Here is an 18252-nt window from a genome sequence, read left to right as displayed (position 1 = left end):
GAAAACTTTCCCCCTAAGATCAGGAACAAGACAAGGATGTCCATTATCACCACTGTTATTCAACATCGTGATGGAAGTTCTAGCCAGAGTAATTAGACAAGAAAAAGAAATACAAGGCATCAAAATTGGAAAGGAAGAAGTAAAACTATCACTGTTTGCAGATGATATGATACTATACATCGAAAACCCTGAAAAATCCACAGCAAAACTACTAGAGCTAATAAATGAGTACAGCAAAGTAGCAGGCTACAAGATCAACATTCAAAAATCTGTAGTGTTTCTATACCCTAGCAATGAACAAGCTGAGGGGGAAATCAAGAAATGAATTCCATTTACAATTGCAAGTAAAAGAATAAAATACTTAGGAATAAATTTAACTAAAGAGACAAAAGACCTATACAAAGAAAACTACGAAAAACTGTTAAAAGAAATCACAGAAGACCTAAATAAATGGAAGGGCATACCGTGTTCATGGATTGGAAGACTAAATATAGTTAAGATGTCAATTCTACCTAAATTGATTTACAGATTCAATGCAATACCAATCAAAATCCCAACAACTTATTTTTCAGAAATAGAAAAACCAATAAGCAAATTTATCTGGAAAGGCAGGGTACCCCGAATTGCTAAAAGTATCTTGAGGAAAAAAAACGAAGCTGGAGGTCTCACGCTGCCGGACTTGAAGGCATATTATGAAGCCACAGTGGTCAAAACAGCATGGTACTGGCATAAAGATAGATATATTGACCAATGGAATCGAATAGAGTGCTCAGATATAGACCCTCTCATCTATGGACATTTGATCTTTGATAAGGCAGTCAAGCCAACTCACCTGGGACAGAACAGTCTCTTCAATAAATGGTGCCTAGAGAACTGGATATCCATCTGCAAAAGAATGAAAGAGGACCCGTATCTCACACCCCATACAAAAGTTAACTCAAAATGGATCAAAGATCTAAACATTAGGTCTAAGACCATAAAACAGTTAGAGGAAAATGTAGGGAGATATCTTATGAAACTTACAATTGGAGGCAGTTTTATGGACTTTACACCTAAAGCAAGAGCACTGAAGAAAGAAATAAATAAATGGGAGCTCCTCAAAATCAAACACTTTTGTGCATCAAAGAACTTTATCAAGAAAGTAGAAAGACAGCCTACACAATGGGAGACAATATTTGGAAACGACATATCAGATAAAGGTCTAGTATCCAGAATTTATAAAGAGATTGTTCATCTCAACAACAAAAAGACAGCTAATCCAATTACAAAATGGGGAAAAGACTTGAACAGAAACCTATCAGAAGAGGAAATACAAATGGCCAAAAGGCACATGAAGAGATGCTCAATGTCCCTGGCCATTAGAGAAATGCAAATCAAAACCACAATGAGATATCATCTCACACCCACCAGAATGGCCATTATCAACAAAACAGAAAATGACAAGTGCTGGAGAGGATGCGGAGAAAGAGGCACACTTATCCACTGTTGGTGGGAATGTCAAATGGTGCAACTACTGTGGAAGGCAGTTTGGCGTTTCCTCAAAAAGCTGAATATAGAATTGCCATACGACCCAGCAATACCATTGCTAGGTATCTACTCAGAGGACTTAGGGGCAAAGACACAAACGGACATTTGCACACCAATGTTTATAGCAGCATATTTACAATTGCAAAGAGATGGAAACAGCCAAAATGTCCATCAACAGAGGAGTGGCTAAACAAACTGTGGTATATACATACAATGGAATATTATGCAGCTTTAAGACAGAACAAACTTATGAAGCATGTAATAACATGGATGGACCTAGAGAACATTATTCTGAGTGGACTAGCCAAAAGCTAAAGGACAAATACTGTATGGTCCCACTGATGTGAACCGACATTAGAGAATAATCTTGGAATATGTCATTGGTAACAGAGACCATCAGGAGATAGAAATAGGGTAAGATAATGGGTAATTGGAGCTGAAGGGATACAGACTGTGCAACAGGACTGGATACAAAAACTCAGAAATGGACAGCACAATAATACCTAATTGTAATGTAATTATGTTAAAACACTGAATGAAGCTGCATCTGAGGTATAGTTTTTATTTTATTTTTTTATTTTTTTACTTTTATTTTTTCTCTCTATTATCATTTCATTTCTTTTTCTGTTGTCTTTCTATTTCTTTTTCTGAATCGATGCAAATGTACTAAGAAATGATGAATATGCATCTATGTGATGATATTAAGAATTACTGATTGTATATGTAGAATGGAATGATTTCTAAATGTTGTGTTAGTTAATTTTTTTAACTAATAAAAAACAAAGTAAAAAAAAAGACACAGAACTAGTGCTACAGCAACCCGGAAGTGAGCCTGACACTCTGTCCCACAACAGATAACTTGTTATATGGGTATGATGGTGGGGAAGGAGAATAAGTAGAGGATGCATCTTTTTATGAAGCAGGCAATGATGTCACAAAAATGATAAATTTGGAAACAAGTTATCAATCACATTTATTGAAATTTTACAATACGTAGGCACTATTCCATAAAGTGCAAAGATGAAAATAACTGCCCCTTTGGAAGCATTTATGCAACCTAGTAGTTGAAGAAAAAAGCACAAATAAGTAAGTGATATAATGTTAGATCATTGTATTAGAATTCTATGCCAAATACAGAATGTGATTTCAAACAAAATACCATGGAATTTTTTTTTAATTTAACAAAATGAGTTTTTTTTTAAATCTGGAAAAATTAACACATAAAAATTTATTGAAGCAAATTTCATTGGAAAGGAAAGAAGAGGAGAATGGCCTACTTAGAGATTTAAAAATACAATATTTTAACACATTTATAATTTCAAGTTTGGAATTGGTGCATGAATCGACAATTGAAGGTTGATGAATAACTGCAAATTTAGTTATTGAAGCAGCACTTCAGATCAGCAGGGGAAAGTATTTTTCATTAAAAGATACTTGGGAAAAATAAGGTGGACCCTTTCTGGGGGCGATTAGTAAGTTACACCTCTTTGTCACCCTTCTGTATGTGTGCATGCTTTGTCTCTGTGCTTCTCCTATAGGCATTGGCGGGTGAAGGAAGAAGATGTAGGTTTCTTTCTCTCTCTCCTTGGGATTGATTGGATTGTCTGTAGTATAATCTCAAGCATGCAGTAAACTTTTTGTAAATGCTGTCTCCCTCCAGCAGGCATCCATTGTCTGGTGCCCCTGTGGCTAGCCAGGTGAGATTTTCTATTTCTAGGTAGGTTTAGTAGGAGAAAACACACTACACAAATAAAGTGTGGTTGGGTGCATGGGCAGAGGGCTTTGATAGATAAATAAGGTTTGGCATATAATTCTCTTTTTTTATTTCAAATATTTATGTATTGTTTTTTATTTAAGAAAACAAACAATACACTTGGAAACCCACCAAAAATGGATATATTAGTTAGCTTAACCATAGGCATATTTAAATAAAGTATCCATATAAGCATTGTAAAACTGTGTTTGTGCAATAAGTTTTGTAAACCAATTTATGGCATTTAATTCTTAAAAAAAAAGAAAACATTCATATTTCTGTTATAGCCAGAGTGGGCGTCTTTAAGCTCTGCTGTTTTTTGACTAAGTGCAGACCAGACAGATTTTTGATCCTTGCGTTTTGTGGTGGTTTATGTTAATACCGTATTTTTACCAATCTATCAATAGCCATTAATGGCTGCAACCTGGGCCAATAACTTTATGCCTTAGGGATCAAGCAGGCAAACTAGGCAGGATTTTGACTTTGCTGCATCAGTGCAAATTACAGCAAATTTGCTGCAATTTGTGTGGCAACTTTTATATAGAAAGGATTGAAGGCAAGTGGCCTTAACCAAACAGCAAGCAGGACTCAAGTCCTAGGCTACTGCAACTTGACCTTGAGCTACCTCAGGATAGCTTGGCCTGGCATTACAGGGAAGACTGTTATGGGATTATATTTTTTTCAGGAATTGGTAGACAACAGAATGTTTGCTACTTTTAAATGCAAGGCAGTTGAAACTCCTGAGAATAGTGAGGTTCTGGCTTTAAAGTGTTAGTTCTAAGCCTAGAGAGGCAGCATTATGAGGACACCAGATCTCCTTCTGCATTCAGAGGGATGAGTCTTAGACAGAGTCAGCCCACACCCTGTGATCTCCAATGGATTCTGGATTAGTTGATTATGTAAGCTCGGATCACGGCTTTTAGTGCTCTGGATTCCATGTGAATAATATCTAATGGGGCACAGAGCAGAGGGACTGGCCTTCCCCAAACCCTCAGGGTCACAAGCTTCAAAAGCATCCATCACAACTGTAATTCAAGAATCTGCAGAGGAATTTCTCCTCTGAAGAAATGCAGAGATGAGGGGAATACCTTCCTAGAAGACAGACGTCATGGACGTAAGCAAATCCATGGTGTGGCAACCACCAAGATGTCAAAGGACTGCGAATGCCTGTTCAAGAGACAATGTGCGGATAGAGTCACACTCAATTCAGCATGAAGATGCCGGAAACTCAGTATTAAAAGCCAAACTCGAAATGAAGGGGTTTTGCACAAATATTTCTTATAACCTCAGAGATGAGAATTGCATAATGTCAAATTTAAACTCTTGCTGGGAGCTTAAAACTCACCCAAGTGAGTTCTACTTCACTGCTCATTGATTCTGGAAAACTGGTATAGAATAAAGCTAAAATCAAGATTTTTCTTCACCATCACCTCTTTACCCAAATACATTAAGTTTCTGCTACTGGTGCAGGCATCACTCAGTGCAAAAAGTGGTTCAGGATCTTATTACTGCCTGGGATAACTCTTTTAGGGGCTGGGGATTAGCTAAATTTTAAATTTTAAGAATACGAGGACACAAGCTATAAAATTTCATGAGTCCTTTTAAATCTCTGGACTTCTTTAGAATAATATCAGTGACTAAATATTCATTTCTGAGGCCCTGAAGTAAGTACCCATCCTATTAAGAGACAGCCCAGGATACAGCTGCTGAAGATACCCTAACTCCACTGGGGCTCAACTTCTGTAGCTGAGACTGAGTGGAATAGGATATTTTGCAGGATGGATTTGGGACTTCCATTTCTTTGGATATTTTATTCATAAGGCAGGATAATTTGATTTCAGACTTGAATTCATTTTAGACTTTGAATTTGAACTTATAAGGGGATTTAAACTTTAGACTTAATTTCTCCCTGGGAATTTGGTAATGTTCGAGGAGGTTTGCAGTAAAAAATTTGGAGTACTCTGGGATGTTTTCATTTATTATTGAATATCTTAATTGCATTGCTATATTGTACTACATGGATAGTCATAATTTTGAATAGCAACTAAAGAATAAACTTTGGCTTTGAGCATAGTATTACCTTGGATTCAATTCAATTAATGTACAGTTGTGACCCACTTCAGAGTATTTCCAGGTAATATCTGTACTGACCCCAGGAGGATCCGCAGAGGGGTTAGTGGTTGGGGGTTGAAATAAGGGTTGTGGTTTTTAAGAAAGTGGAAGCAGAACTCCTTAATAGATTGCTGACTTCTACCTCCAAGGAATATAGCCACATTCCTCCTTGTCCATAGATTTATTTGTTAAGTTCAATGTATTAACAACACAAAGTATATTTGTGCGTATATATGTGTGCAGTATATCTATTTCTCTTATTTTCTGGTTTTCAGGAGAAAGGATTATCCCTAAACCCTAATATCCTCTTGTTCCACCCTCCTCAGCCCTCCCACAGAGGTTGAATGAGTTAACTGGTGTTTTTCTCCCAATTGCAGGGAGTGGAGCCGCTCAACGATCATAAATCTTAAACTAGAAGCATCTCTTTTCCTTTTAGTATTCTCCCCCACAGCCCCATGAGGACAAATGAACTGGGTGCTAGTGTTTGCTCTAGAGACTTACAATTTCCCTCCAATGGGCTGCTGTAAAGGGAGCACGAATCAACAGGCCCATTTGGGTTTCATATTCTCCAAAAGCTTTATCACTAAATCTTAGAGGTAAGGAACTCTAACAACAGCTGTTGTCATGATAATGCTGCATTACTAATTACCCCCAAATTCAGGAGCATGCAGCAATAGCCACTTCATCTCCTGTTCACACATCTCGACAAAGTGTCTCATTCTGGGACCCAGAAGGGAGGTGCACAAATACCTGCATAGATTCTCCTATTGGAGATCAGACGCTCTCCGAAAGGCCAGTGAAATGAGTTTTTGTCTCTTAAGAACTGGGTTTGGAATTTGCACACTCTCACTCCCATCTACGGAGCAGAACAAGTACCATGGGTAGGGACATCATGTGGGGTTTCAGAAAGTGTCCCCCTCCCATAGGTGTCTTAGATGTGGGAAGGGAGTGAATATTTGCTGAATAATATACTCGCTGTGGAAATATTGAGATATAAGTCATGCCTCAGATGTAATTAACACGAAGGAGACGAGTCCATCGTGAGGTTTGCCTTCTTTAATCTTTTCCTATTCTGGCCACAACAGAAAGATTTCTTTTCTTTAAAAAAATTAACTTCAGCAAACTGAATTTAATTGAAATATGCTAGGAGGATCTGAAATAAAATGTGTGCAAATTACACAATCAAGACCAGAAGCTATGCATATAACATCTTTAGCCTTCTTATTGTCACGTAATTCTGCCCTACTTTTCTTGAGGTCATTTGCTAGAAAACAAACAGATAGATAGATAGATAGATAGATAGATAGATATATAGATAGATAGATAGATAGATAGATAAACAAAGAAAGAGTTTTATATTAACTATTTTGCTATTTTACTAGTTTCCCAATGGTTTTTACATTTGTAATCCATTTGATTCTTATATCAATCCGAATGTATGTGTTTAAATTCACACACATTTAAAAATAAAGGAGAACGAAGAAGCTCCGAAAAGTTAAATGACTGACTAAAGTCATACAACAAGGCTTAAACTCATCTCTTTTAATTCTAATTGTGTCTTTCGTTTTCTGACTAGAAATCTTTAAAACACTTCAGTTGATCCAATCAATATCAAGCATTCCTGAATTCCTCCAATGGATTCTGCATTTCCAAGTGTGTTTTTCAGGGTGTTTAGGGTGCTAAACCTAAAGTGGATTAGTTTTCTATGGCAATTTTCCTATGGGAAATAGAGCAATAAAAATGCGCATACCCATATCGATTCTTCTACAGTTCTCAATCCCTATTTTGATTCCTGGTCCTATAATCCTACTCCTACACATGCCCATTTCTTTACCCATATTGTCCATAACTTCATTTACTAAAAAATTGTGGAGTGGCTGGAATGATAATTGTCTATTTAAAAATTATTAGGCAAGAGATAGGACTAGAAAAGGAAAATTTGCAGCCTTGAATTTCTTTAAAAAGGAGATTGTAGAGAAATGAGAGCAGTTTGGCAGGAGAGTCAGAAAACTCAGGTGGTAACTGAGTCATTTTAGTGAAAATCAGTAAAGGATGGTTTTTTTTGGAAATCTGTTTTTCTGCTACATAGAAGTCTTGGTGGCAAATACTGTGAGATGAGGTGGCAGGATGAGTGCAAACAAGCAGTGAGTGGCTATGGAAAAAAACACTTAGGATATTCACTCAGTGTTCTAGTTTGCTAGCTGCCAGAATGCAATATGCCAGAAACGGAATGACTTTTTAAAAGGGGAATTCAATAAGTTGCAAGTTAACAGTTCTAAGGCTGAGAAAATGTCCCAACTAAAGCAAATCTATAGAAATGTCCAATCTAAGGCATCCAGGGAAAGATACCTTGATTCAAGAAGGCCAGTGAAGTTCAGGGTTTCTCTTTCAAGTTAGAAGGCACATGGTGAACACAGTCAGGGTTTCTCTCTCATCTGGAAGGGCACATGACAAATATGGCATCATCTGCTAGCTTTCTCTCCTGGCTTCCTGTTTCATGAAACTCCCTGGGAGGCATTTTCCTTCTTCATCTCCAAAGTTTGCTGGCTGGTGGACTCTCTACTTCTCATGGCTATGTCTTTCTTCTCTGCTTTCTCTGAATCTCTCTTTCTCCAAAATGTTTCTTCTTTTATAGAATCCCAGTAAACTAATTAAGATCCACCCAAATGGGTGGAGACAGGTCTCCACCTAATCCAGTTTAACAACCACTCTTGATTAAGTCACATCTCCAGGTAGATGATCTAACTGCAGTTTCAAACATACAGTATTGAATAGGGATTAGAAGAAACGGCTGGATTTATAAAATGGGATTAGGATTAAAACATGATTTTCCTAGAGTTCAACATCATTTCAAACCAGTACATTCAGCTTCTTTTTAAATGAAGGGTAAATAAGGTGCCTTTTGTTTTTTTGTTTTTTTTTTAAAAACAGAATTACATGCAGTTTTAGAAAAATATGTCTGAAATAATATTCCCCATGGTCCTACTTCCTCTAAATCTGGAACTTTTGAAGATCATGACTTTAAGTCATCCTGGAACAAAACTTTTATGCTAAATCAAATCTCTCTTGAGAATAGGAATTAAACAAAAAAAAAAACACTAAAGAAACCTTTTACTGATCCTCTTCACAAAATATTGAGCAGAAAAATAAGTAGTTAGAGAAAAGAATAGGAATTGACATTTTGTTAAGGTTTTCATATTCTAAAATTTGAATAACTTGAACGAATTAGCTTGGCACAATAGCTTACAGTGAGCAAGTATTTATGGTTGTTGATCATGCCAACAACAACTCATTAAAATTGAGTAGTGCAAGTATTGATATTCTACTTTTTAAAATGTTAGTTTATACTGTGTATCTCTCAAACCTAAAGTATTTTCATAAAGTTAATTATGAAATATTATTTAATCCATCTTTTTTTCCTTTTTTTTTAGTTTCCTAAGGTAGCAGACTTTCATTACAGATGCGCGCATAAGAGGAATCAGGACCAGGAGAAATTATGTCTCTTGTTTGCCTCTACCCAGTAAAGTAAACTCTGTACTTTTAAAGTAACAAAAGCAAATTTCAAAAACCTCTTTGTGATTTCTGACATCTTATCCACTTCCACACTGTAACAACTATGCACCATGGTCAAATAAGACAGACCAGGGTCTGGACATAATGTGGGTTAGAGCATACGTGTCAGTTTTAATGGGAATTGCATTCTTTGGACAAATGCTCCCTTCTCCTTCTCTTCTTGAATCTAGCAAGAAATAGGAGGAACTAGTCAGAGCTAAACTAGATCTCCTCGATTGGAATGGAGAAAAAGGAAAATGATAATAAATCATTGTATTATATTTTACAATTAAAATTTGTAGAACAGCACTGTATCTCTCTTGGACCATTGCAATAGCCTCCTAACTGGTCCCCCTCCTTCTACTCATGACCCCATACCATTATTCCCTATGGGAGATAGTTTCTTTAAAATATAAGTTGTTTTATGTTCATTTTCTCTGCTCAAAACCCTTCAATGATTTTTCATGTATCTCAAAGTAAGATCCAAAATCCCCACTAAAACGTTCAAGATCCTAGACTATCTACCTTGTACTTTCAGTCCAACTATCTCCCCACCCCTGCTGTAACTTCTTCTCTGTTGTCATTTTCTGTCTTTGGTCATTCTGCTTCATTCTGGCCTCCTTACTATTCTTACATGACACCAAGTATTCTCCTACCTCAGAGCCTTCGTTTTTACAATTCCCTCTGCCTGAAATATTTTTCCTTTTTCAGTTTCCTAGGCTGCCTAAAGCTGATACCATGTCATGTATTGGCTTAAACAAGAGGAATTAATTAGCTCAAGTTTGAAATGTAAAAATGTGCAAGTCAAGGCCTAATCAAGGCAATGCTTTCTTCCTGAAGGCCAGCTCCTGGAGATCCTTGGCACTTCTGTCACACTGGAAAGCACACGGTGGCATCTGGTGTACTCTTCCGTTTCTGGACTTCCTTTCATTCAGCTTATTGCTTCCATGGCTATCTCTTCTTTTTCTGAGTTCATTCCATTTAGTAAGAGGATTAAGAACCCTCCTGAATGAAGTGGGTCACACCTTAACTGAAGTGGCCTCATCAAAAGGTTCACAATTGGTTTACATCTATTGGAATGGGATTAGATTTAAGAACATATTTTTCCTTGGTACATACACCTTCAAACCACCATAGTCTACCCTCTGGGCACTCCAAGATATATTCTTTCTATATGCAAAACACATTTATTCCATCACAGTATTCCAAATGCCTTAAGTAATTTCAGATACAATGCTTAGTACAAAGTCTCATCAGATTCAGTTAAAGGTGTTGTCTGTCCTGGGGGCGTAATGCTCCTCTGTCTGTGGACCTGAAGCCTAGAAAAGAAATTATATACTTCTTATATACAAAGGAGGAACAGGCATAGGATAAACATCCTCATTCTGGAAGGAAGAAATTGGAAGGGAAAACAGGGGTCATGCAGCCAAACAAGCTTTTTGAAAGCTTGCAGGACATACTCCATTAGATTTCAAGGTCTTAGAGTCATCTACAGAAGGATGTTTGGTACACTGGGCCTGATGGAGTGACAGCCCCACCCCTTTCAAGTGCTTAAGTAATGGTCATGCTCTCCGTGAACACTGGGGTAAATGTTCCACCCTCTTCAAGCATTGAAGTGATGGCCAGTATCTCCATAATCTCGGGGCACAGGCTCAACCCTCTCAGAACAGTGGGGTGGCAGTCAGATTCTGCAATCTCCAGGGAATATGCTCTACCTTCCCTGAAGAATGGTGCTGCAGCACTGTTTCTGAACCAAAGGGCAGAATGCCCACCCTCTCCAGGTGCTGCGGCATACTCACTCTTTTCATATGCAGCAGTGGGCTTACACTCTTGGCCCTAGAAGATGTCTTATGTCCAAACCTCAGCTTCCATAGTCTGCCCTTGAAGTGATTTTCCCTTCAATCTGTCCCTTTTCTGTCCCTTTTTAGTCCAAGCTGTCAGTGGTTCCATTCATTCAGATCTCACAAAAAGTTTGTTGGTTGTGAATGCAGTATACAGGGTTTCAATCCATAAGATGACAGGACTTTCCACACAGCCTTCCTGGATAATTGCATTTCAAATCCTGACTTGCACTGAAATAACTGACTAGATCCATGGTCAGTTAAACCATCCCATGGAGCAGTATATTCTGGAAACTTGCTTTCTAGGAACCCAGAATTTTTAAAACCATCAGTTTCTGGTTTCCTCTGTTCATCAATTCCCAACTTATCTCTTTCCTCTCAAAGTTTACTATAAGCTGCAAGGAGAAAACAGGCTACACTTTTCCAATTTAGCTTGGGTATCTCCTCAGCCAAATATACAAGCTCATCACTCTCAAATTCTACCTTCTAGCCAGCAGCAGAAGTCAATTTTTCCAAGTTCTCTCCCACTATAAAGTAAAGATCACCTTTATTCCAGTCCCCAACTCTGTTCCATCATTTCTGCTTGAAGCTTCATCAGAAGTAACTTTGTCATATATATTTCCACCAACAGTCTCCTCAAGACAATCCAGGACTCTTTTATCAAGTGCTGCACAATTCTTCCCACCTATACCTATTACCAAATTCCAAAGCCATTTCCACATTTTTGGTATTTGCAATAACAGTACCCCACCCTTCTGCTACCAAAATCTGTTTTAGTTTCCTGGACTGCATAAAGAAGACACCATGAAATGTGTTGGCTTAAAGAATGGAAATTTATTAATTTACAGTTTGAGGTCATGAAAATGTCCAACTCAAGGTGTCATCCAGGTCATGCTTTCTTCCAAAAGATGGACTGCCATCGATCTGTGGCTACTCTACAACTTGACAAGGCACATGGTGGCATCTGCAGGTCTCTCTCTTCTCATAAAGGTTTAATTGCTTTCAGCTTCCTGCTTCTGTGGCTTTCTCTATCTTCCTCTGTATTAATTCTGTTTATAAAGGACTCCAATAATTGGATTAAGACCCATCCTGAATAAAGTGGGTCACATTTTAACTGAAGTAGCCTCATCAAAAGGTTCACAATGGGTTTACATTTATAGGAATGGCTTAGATTTAAGAACATGTTTTCTAGGGTGTACATACAGCTTCAAACCATTACATGCCCATTGAAAACCTCATGGCTTGGCCCATCATTTCATTCAAGTCTCTGCTCCAATGCCATCCTGTTAGACTCCCTCTCTGACCATTACCTGTCAAAAGACTTACTCCTCCCCATCCACTTTGCCCAACCAGATGATTTTTGCTCTCCTTTATTTTATGGCCCTTATTATCAATTAGCATGGTTTACACTCATTTTTAAAGTTTTTATTGTGTCTGTCCTCTTACTGATTACAAGTTCTATAATGACAGGGTTGAAAACCAAGTGTTATTATGAGCTCTATTATGCAAATAGAAACATAAGGCTTATAGGGATAACTAATTTTCCAAAAGTCACAAGCATTACATAACATAACACCTACTAACACCTGGTTTTAAAACTCTAGGTCCTATTCACTTTTCTTCCCTTTAACTTATAGGCATTTTTTCTTAACTTGGAAAGGAAAAGAAGTTAAGAACACACTGGAAGCTGGAGAATGTAGCAAAGGGGTAATATAGTTATCTGAGTTCTCAAAATCAGAGGTAAATTCTACTTTTGCCTAGTTAACCTCTATTCACACTCTTTCTTCTTTTCCCCTGGAGTTGTGTTTTCCTTTCTTGCCATCCATTTAAGATATATATATTTTTTGTTTTTCAAAGCCCACTCCAATTTCTTCCCCCTCATGAAAACTTCTGTAATGTTCCTCATCCTTATGATCTATTGACTATTATTTTTAGCAGCAAAGCCCATTCCTCAAGGTAAGGAAAACAAACAAAAATGGGGCTGCTTTGTTAAAGCAGCCTTGTGGGGCAAGAGCCCCATCCTCTGAAATTTGCCATTGATTCAGGTACCATACGGCTTCTCAGGCACTGTTTGAAACACTCCTGAAAGTTTGCATTTACACATATTGGTCAAATATTTTCCATTCCAACTTGCCCAGTTATTCTAAGTTCTATGACATACAAAGGAACCCTCTTTGTAGAAGATAAAATTAGACTAGAAGTAACGAAGACAAAAATTTCCTTCTCCATGTGCATCTTAATTTTTCTCTCAGGTGACAGTGAACTCGGGCAGTGGCCCTAAGTGTTTGGGAGATAGAAGTGCTTTGAAAAGCCAAGGAAATTGAGTTGAGACATTAGGAAAAAGAGGTTAAAAGGAAATTAGTCAGGCCTGCCTGTAGATTTTGAGTTAAAGGGACAAGAGAGATCTTCTAAGCTTACAGGCTATGCTGTCTGGCTCACTATATGCCTGGTACAAGCAGTGCAGAAAAAATTAATAGTTTTCATAATAAGAATATGATTGGCATTTCTTTTAGAAATTATATTTTTTAGTAAAGAATGCAATATCTGCAACTTTGCATTAGTACTTTTATTATTTTTCTATTTCTAAAATATACAACTATAAACTCAGAAAGTGCATCACTAAAATATATTGAATAATTTCATTGCAATCCTATTTTTATGATCAATAATTTGTAATTTTTAAGGCTTTTTTTAAAGCAGTTTTATTGAGAAATATGTACACACCATGCAACCCGTTCAAAGCATACAATCAATGGCTCACAGTATAATCATAGAGTTGTTCACTCATCACCACAATTAATTTTAGAACATTTCCATTACTCTTACAAGTAAAACCCCATATTCCTTATATCCCTTATGATTGACAATTAGTTCTGGTGTGGTACCCTTATTAAAATTGATGAAAGAATATTAAAATATTACTGTTGACTATATTCTATACTTTGCTTTAAGTGTATCTTTTCCCATATACCATTGTATTATGAACACCTTATAATAGTGACGTACATTTGTTCTAGTTCATGGAAGAACATTCTTACATTTGTACAATTAGCCACAGTCATCACCCACAACAGGGTTCACTGTGCTATATAGTCTCATGTTGTATCCTCTAGCTTTCCTTCCAGTTACATATATCACCCTAAATTTGTTTCTTTTTTATCACAATCACAAGCACACTGTGATCAATACAATGATCAAAGGCTTCAATGATCAATACAATGGAAGATACTTGACCCACACCAGGCAAATAAAAACTTTCCCCAGGAATTTATAATTTATAAAGAAGAGATTCATAATCTAGGAGTCCTTAGATTTAAATGATATGATTCCTCAACTTTTCCTTTTATCATTTGAGAAGCCTCAATATCCTGCCAATAAATTTCTCCTTCACTCCTCCTACTTTGTTTTTTTAAGTGACAGATTAGTTGCCCGCAAGTAACAGAAATTCCATCTATCTATCATCTGTCTGATAGTGATGTACTTTTCAATCTTCATATTTTGAAATGCATGTTTTCATCACCCATCCTTCTCTTCTTGACAGCAACATTTAAATTTTATTTAGAATGTAGATTATTCCACTTAAACTATAACTTCCACTGGACAATTAGATTCTTCATTTTTGCCTATATAATAGATTGCCAGAAAGATTCCATCCTTTTAGACTCTTCTGTTTCAGTCTCAGACAATAAAATGCCAACATTCTTTATTAACAAATAGCTGCTAGTTGGGACAGTGCATAGCTTGAGAAAATGTCCTAATATCTAAACCTCAGTTTCCCCATCTCTGAAGTGAGATGGATTGTGAAACTAAATATATGGCTACATAAAGAAGCTAGGTAGTAACCGTGTGGTCTGAAAGCTAAAATTACTTCATCGCTGAAACTGGAATATAAGACTAAAGTCTTAGAAAGTAATTTTGCACTGTGAGTGACTTCTGAGGGTTCTCCTCTTCAATCTCTAGGGGCAGAAGCAGAAGTAATGGTAGTAGTATTTAAGTATATGAAATGTAAAACTCAAGGCGCTATTATATAGAGTGAATACATTTAGAACTGTTCAAAGCAATACATTGCAATGTAATTTATTATTTTATATCTATAAGTCTTAACTGTTCAAATAAATTTCTTGAAAACTCCATGAATGTTAAGGTAATGCATTATATTTATTTTTTATCCTTGCATTCCTCAGCATATAGAAGGTCTTCAGTTAATATTTATTGATGAATTTGAATATTTGAAAACAACTTTAAGATTTAAATTAGTGTTTTCAGTTATAATTTTCATGTGAGATCTGAATACTAATTTTATGCTGATGGGGTTTTTGAGTTTTACAAAAACAGTTTTTCATTTTTACTCAAGATTAAGTGTAACCATAAAATATGTTATTCAATATTGTGTTCATAAGAACTACTGGAAGATATGTAATCAGGAAAAACTGTGAAAAGATGAGGTGGGAAGAAAGAACCTGAGCCTTCTTAAATTTTCATTATCTGGAGATTAATATAAGAAAGCTACAAAGGACAGCCAACCATTGAATTAAAATCCCCCATTGCTCCACAAACGATAAAGATGATTTATAAAGAGAGAAAACAGCAGATTATATCTGAAGTAAACAGAATTAGCCTTCATCAATCATAATAATTAGCTAAGATTTTCATAGTAAGACTATATTGATAGCTATGCTTTTGTGAGGCAAATTAGCAAGATTACCTCGCTAAGCATATCAAATAAATATGTAAAATCAACCAACTCTTATACAGAGTTTTCATTTATAGAGGATGTATCTAACTAATAAGTAAAACACTATGCCTTATATAAGAAGTCCTGTAAAATAAAGTAATACCTCTAATGTCACGTGGTCTTTAAAACTTTATTTGCCTTTGCAAGGGCACTGTGCAATGTCCAGGACAGCACATTGTTTTAGAAAGCAATGTGGTATTGCTAAATGCCTTCCCTAAGTGAAGGATGCCACAATCCTCTGTGTACACAAACCAGGGAACTATCAGTCATCTTAGAAACCCCCATTTTCCTTAAGCCTTCACAAAATCCACCAACAAACCTGGTGGGTTTTACCTTATCTATCTATTATGTAATCTTGAATTTTTCTAATTAACATCGCTGACATCTGCACTCCCTTGCAGTCTACTGTAGGTTCTCGCACAATGTAAACCTCTATATGCACCTATCAGATCTACCCTACTCTCACCCAAATCTACTGGCGCCAGAAAGATCTTTAAAAACTGAAAATCTGTTCATTGCATTCCCTGTTCAAAGTCTTTCAATGGCTTTCATTGTCTTAGCATGGCTTACAAGGACCCATTAGGCTGGCCTCTACCTGACTCTCCTTCTCTAGTCAAGCAGCCCTGCTTCAATCACAATGGTTTCTCAATCCCTCAAGTGCACTATGCTTCCATCAGCTCACAGTCTTCACACGTGCTATTGTTTGCATACAACACCTTTCTCTCTACTCCTACCCTCTATATTCTCCATCTACTCCTCCTTGCACACACAAGTTTCCCCGATGACACAGATCCAATCAGTCTTCTCAAATGTATATGGAGAACTCATTCGAATTATTCATCACAGTTTTAAGTCATGGATTTTGTGTAAATAATTTAATTTTATTTTTAATTAGACTGTAAACTCCCTGAGGAGTGTAAACCACATGTATTTCCCACCATTGTGTTCTGGTGACAAAGAATAAAGGAGCTTACAGTTGACAATAACGAAACCAGAAAACAATCTAGTGAAAGATCATGTGTTATTTGAAAATTAAAACTCATACTTATCATTCTTATTGGTGAGCTCAAGTTTAGTACTAAATACATTATACTAGGTACATGTCTTTGTTAATATTCCTAGTTAGCTTTCAAGCTCCTTAGAAAAAGAATATATGTTTTTTAGTCCTCATAACAACTTAATATCTTCCATTTTGTTAAGATACCAAGACAACATTCTACCCATGATGTTTCTCCAGAAATCCAGGCCCACTTATTACCTATATATGGGTATTTTATATGCATATCATACTAAATAGGACCAAAGCAAAATTCTTGACCTCTCCGCTTAAACATGTTCCCCCTGTAGTTTCCCCATCTCAATAAATGACATTAATTAGCAACTAAGGTGATCCTTTAAAAATACTGCTACACTGCTTAAAATTCTATCCTATTTCAACAGACTTGTAGAGCAAGACCCTAGCTATTTATTATAAACCAAATGTTTTTACATCATTTGTCCTTTGCCCACTTTTCTAACTTCATCAAAATCTCGACACTTTGCCCTTCTTACTGCAGCTATATTGACCTATTTATTATTTAAACTTATCAAAAGCATTCCCACTTTAGACATTCTGCATCAATTTCCACTTGCCTGGAATTCACTCTAATTTTTTTTTACATGACCAAATCTCTCTTTGTCCTCTGGATCTCAGATTAGGTGTCACCTACATGGAGAAGCCCTTCATGAACGATCCAATTTAAGGTAGATAACCAGTTTCTATCTGTGAATGACATTGAGGTTCAATAAGAAGATAGATTGATTTGGGGCTATTTTAGTTAGAAAGTTCAAAAAAGGCTTCTCTGAAGATGCCATATTTAAGAAATGACCCAAACTAAGCCATTTAGATACCTAGAAAGCAATTCTTCAAGATAAAGGAATCAGCCATGCAAAAGTCCTGAGGTTGTATACGTGAGGCATGGCAATGAGGCCATGGGGCCTAGAGCTGAGTGTTCACATAGGGGAATGGCAGGGGAAGAAATCAGAGACCAGCTGCAGACCAGATCGTGCTGTGGTCTTGTCGTTCATGCTAAGGATGTTGGATTTTACACAGAGATAGATAGCTGCCCTTAGGGGTTTTGATGAAATGCATTATATCTTTTTTAAAATAAGCTGAATGGGTGAATGAACAAAAATGAAAAAAAGAAGCCCTGAAACACAAGGCTCTAACTGACTCTATCTCTGATAGATGTGCAGAGAAAATCATTTCATCCATGTCCACTTAACAACAGAGAGAAACTCTGAAACTCAGATATGTTGGACTGAGTTTTGAACTGTGGTGCCCACCCCATTTATAGTTGAGACCTCTCATGATACTGCAAGTAACCCTTTCCTGCTTTATTTTTTTTCCCATGGTACTTATCATTATCTAATACTTTACATATTACATTTTTGTTCATTTCTTTTTGTCTTCTACTAGAATGGCAGTTTTTTGAGAGCTTTTTGTCTGTCTTGTCCGTGTTTTCTGTTGCGCTCCTGGAACAGCGTAGATGTTCAATATGTGGTTTCTAAATGAATGAAGGAAGGAAGGAATGCAGGGAGAGTGTAATCACAGATGTACTGTGTGGCCCCAAGCAAGTGTTTTGACTGCGCTGTGGGTGGTGCCATCTCCTCCCCGGTCCTCACCCAACACCGCCCCCTCCTGGCTGGGAGAGACCTGCAGCGCCAGCTCCCTTCCTCCTCCATAGCCTCCC

The 18252-nt window shown here is 36.9% G+C and overlaps 1 protein-coding gene across 16 annotated transcripts in view; it reads right to left on the bottom strand.

Annotated features, from left to right (window-relative positions):
• PLPPR5 (phospholipid phosphatase related 5) overlaps positions 1-18252 on the bottom strand; it is a 413822-nt gene that overhangs the window by 301825 nt on the left and 93745 nt on the right. For 10 of the 16 annotated variants that reach the window (XR_013159284.1, XR_013159281.1, XR_013159282.1 and 7 more), the window contains one exon: positions 4369-4447. The exons of 5 other annotated variants lie outside the window; for them this stretch is intronic. The gene's annotated coding sequence lies outside the window, so the exon portion shown is untranslated. Of the gene's footprint in view, positions 1-2486; positions 2585-4368; positions 4448-18252 lie in introns of those variants that run through there. One more of the 16 variants, XR_013159285.1, reaches the window with a different exon arrangement.

The sequence above is a fragment of the Tamandua tetradactyla genome, chromosome 11 (assembly GCF_023851605.1).
Source record: "Tamandua tetradactyla isolate mTamTet1 chromosome 11, mTamTet1.pri, whole genome shotgun sequence".
In the NCBI taxonomy this organism is placed as follows: Eukaryota; Metazoa; Chordata; class Mammalia; order Pilosa; family Myrmecophagidae; genus Tamandua; species Tamandua tetradactyla.
This window is presented reverse-complemented; position numbering and strand designations above follow the sequence as displayed.